This window comes from Nanorana parkeri, unplaced genomic scaffold (genome assembly GCF_000935625.1).
Source record: "Nanorana parkeri isolate BGI_ZX_2015 unplaced genomic scaffold, ASM93562v1 scaffold4203, whole genome shotgun sequence".
Taxonomy (NCBI): Eukaryota; Metazoa; Chordata; class Amphibia; order Anura; family Dicroglossidae; genus Nanorana; species Nanorana parkeri.
Genome location: NW_017310470.1, coordinates 12,030 through 15,487, shown reverse-complemented (window position 1 = coordinate 15,487; position 3,458 = coordinate 12,030). Strand labels below are relative to the sequence as shown.

General features: G+C 52.6%; 4 non-coding genes across 4 annotated transcripts; 2 read left to right on the top strand and 2 right to left on the bottom strand.

The window, feature by feature from the left end:
- The first annotated feature begins 62 nt into the window (after positions 1-62).
- Positions 63-134, top strand: TRNAQ-UUG. The gene has a single exon. It is a non-coding gene; the product is annotated as a tRNA-Gln (tRNA).
- A 551-nt stretch (positions 135-685) lies between these two features.
- On the bottom strand, positions 686-757 carry TRNAD-GUC. Its single transcript has one exon. It is a non-coding gene; the product is annotated as a tRNA-Asp (tRNA).
- Positions 758-1,017: 260 nt separating this feature from the next.
- TRNAS-AGA lies at positions 1,018-1,099 on the bottom strand. Its single transcript has one exon. It is a non-coding gene; the product is annotated as a tRNA-Ser (tRNA).
- A 1,386-nt stretch (positions 1,100-2,485) lies between these two features.
- Positions 2,486-2,575, top strand: TRNAY-GUA. Its single transcript is given in 2 exon segments — positions 2,486-2,522; positions 2,540-2,575. It is a non-coding gene; the product is annotated as a tRNA-Tyr (tRNA).
- Positions 2,576-3,458: the final 883 nt, after the last annotated feature.

The window sequence follows — 3,458 nt, the reverse complement described above, 5'->3', positions numbered from 1 at the left end:
GTGTAATGGCTGGAGAGGAGAGGGTTCGATGGTAGCCTACAAGGGGGGGGTAACCTAAAAGTGGTTCCATGGTGTAACGGTTAGCACTCTGGACTTTGAATCCAGCAATCCGAGTTCGAATCTCGGTGGAACCTTCTTTTTGGGGCTCATATCTGCTTCTAGTATCAATTTGTGTGATTTTGCCACAAGTCCATGCGGATCAGGAAGCTGCTAATACTGTGGCTGGTTGTCAAGGTGACAGCAGAACCCATGTGTTCCCCCTTAGTATAGTGATGATGGAGACCGGGGTTCAATTCTCTGACACTTTAAGCTTTTGTCCAGTTTCCAGCCCAGATCTCTGCCTAGGCTCAACCGAAGTCCTCAGAGATGGGAAGTGTTCATCATATTTGCAGTACATGGTGATCCTGAAGATTACTCTTATGGTGACCCCACTCAACACCCCGTGCCACCGCTTTCTGTCCAGAGTCACATTTCTGAGTTCAGAGGTCATAGATACTTTATATCAGCCTTTGCTTCCTTCATCCCTGTTACCAAGTTCTTCATGTGGGGTATCGCCCCGTGTCTCAGAGCCTATGGAAGAGAAACACCTTGTCCGGGTCCTGTACCTGAGTGTAAAAATAGGCTGCAAGATAGCTGGGGAGAGCTGAGATGTACAACATGAATGAAGACCACCACAAAAAGTAGACTCCCCGTCGGGGAATTGAACCCCGGTCTCCCGCGTGACAGGCGGGGATACTCACCACTATACTAACGAGGAGCACATGATGGGACAGCTGCAGCAATCCAGCTCAGCTCATGTCCACTCCAAGGAGAAATCCCCATCTAGAGGTTGAGGGAAGGATGGGGCCACACAGAGAGCCTAAGAGTGTAAAAATAGGCTGCAAGATAGCCGGGGAGAGCTGAGATGTACAACATGAATGAAGAAGGAGGAGGAAGAAGATGTCTCCACTGCAGGCCATCTGGTAGCAGCAGACTTTGCTAAGAAGGAGCAGCAGAGAAGTGAGGAAAAGAAGAGACCGTAGTCGGCAGGATTTGAACCTGCGCGGGGAGACCCCAATGGATTTCTAGTCCATCGCCTTAACCACTCGGCCACGACTACCTGGAGGCCAGACGTGTTGTGTGACCCATATGAAGGCCAGTGCAGGACGTTTGGGCCAGCATTGATGTTTCAGGTCTTGGTAGATGTTGGAGGGACATGAAATGGACGAATGTCACACAATAGAATGAGGAGGAGACACGGAGGAGCTGAGCTGTGTCCTCGGCCGTGTCCATGGTTCTATCTGCTCAGGTTTTCTCTGAGTCTCTTGTAATGAAGTCGCGTGATGAGTGTGATGAGGTGCACTACGGACGGTGTTATATTGCATGGATTTGGAGAGGAGGACTGCGAGACGATTGAGCGGCCTCTGGTGATTGGTGATTGGTGTAGGGTTGTCACCTGGCCGGGATTCACCCGGAGAGTCCGGGTTTTGAGTCTTGTGTCCCGGTGACAGACCAGTTGTGTTCCCTCTGCTTCTCGGTGATCTCCGTTCCTCTGCGCTCGCTCCCCATCTCCTCCTCCCTCTCAATCATTAACCCCACGCTGCCCTCCTCAGCTTCCTCCGCAGTACATGTCTGTATGTCACAGTCACATGTCCAAACAAAAAACTTTTATAAACAACATGTGTGCCCCACCACAGGGGGCGAGTCACAGGTCTGTGGCTGGTAAGGCATGCTAGGAGTTGTAGTAGTGTTGCCACCTGTCCCAGATTCACCTGGACAGTCCGGGTTTTGAGTCCTGCATGTGCTGTTTCTGGGTTTCAGGCCAGCTGAAACCCAGACACAGCACATACAGGACTCAAAACCTGGACTGTCCAGTTGATTTCGGGACAGGTGGCAACCCTAAGTTGTAGTCCTGCGGTAACTATCAGCAGTCCTGTGGGTGAGGGGAGGTGTGCTGAGACTTGTATTCCTCAGAGCCGAGTCACATGGCTGGGTTTGGCAGGACATGCTAGGAGTTGTAGTCTCCCTGTGAGCCGCATCTGCCTGTGAGCCGTGGGTGCCTGTAAACAGGAACAGGCCCCCTCCCCCACATCTCTTCCTCCAGCTCTCTAACACCACGCTGTCCGCCCCTGGACACCGGGCATGACACCGCACAGCACTCCTGAAAGCCTGCATAGCCCACCTGAGACCCCACACAGCCCGCCTGAGAATCACCATTCCTGTCATTGCTCCAGACATGGGGGCCCCCCAAATAGCAGAGCGTATCTAATGCAGACCTGTACTTGTCTGCCAGGAAAAGAAGTCACACAGGACGACTCTGCTGCAAATTCCAAGCAGCAGAGACGATGACATACAGAGCGGGGTGCTGCATACTGAGGGAAACGTTTGGGGGGCGTCAGGAATCTTCAGACCTAAAATGTGCAATTTAATACGTGTGCCAGAATACAATGGAAAAGCTGGCGGCCCCGGCAGTGAAGGGGTTAATACCTCTGGTGGCCAATCATCTCCTTCGATAGCTCAGCTGGTAGAGCGGAGGACTGTAGAGGAACGCCGTGCAGGGATCCTTAGGTCGCTGGTTCAATTCCGGCTCGAAGGAAGTTTTTCGTTTCTGTACAAAGACCTCCCCCGTCTTCTTTTATCTCCGCCCATCATCATCATATCTCCGCCCATCATCATTATATCTCCGCCCATCATCATTATATCTCCGCCCATCATCATCATATCTCCGCCCATCATCATCATATCTCCGCCCATCATCATTATTATATCTCATCAATTCCCTGCAGAGAACTCCATGAGACCACGGACTTCCCATCACACAGAACACTCAGATAGGTTGGTATTGTTTTGGAATGTTAGTGTAAAGGATGGGCGGGTTGATGAAGACCGGTCCTTCTCACGTTGGCGGTGATTGGTGAGGGGGGGAAATAACGGTGATACAGGTGAGTGCAGGAAATGAAATCACGCGTGTGATATGTAGGAACTCACCGAGAGGTAAATGAAGATGTGACGGCAATGACGGGCGAGCAGGTGGGAAGATCCTGAGATGTTGTCCAGATGTTGAGACGTTGGACGCAGTATTCGTGGTGATGCGGCTGTCCGTGATCCTTGATGATGGGCTAGTAAGCTCCAAGAGGTTAATGGTGATGCGATGGCATGGATGGAAGCGGAGGCAGGATGATGGTGATGCGATGGCGTGGAGAGGTGCGGAGGCGGGATGATGGTGATGCGATGGCATGAACGGGTGCGGAGGCGGGATGATGGTGATGCGATGGCATGGATGGAAGCGGAGGCAGGATGATGGTGATGCGATGGCGTGGAGAGGTGCGGAGGCGGGATGATGGCGATGCGATGGCATGGACGGGTGCGGAGGCAGGATGATGGTGATGCGATGGCATGGACGGGTGCGGAGGCGGGATGATGGTGATGCGATGGCATGAACGGGTGCGGAGGCGGGATGATGGTGATGCGATGGCATG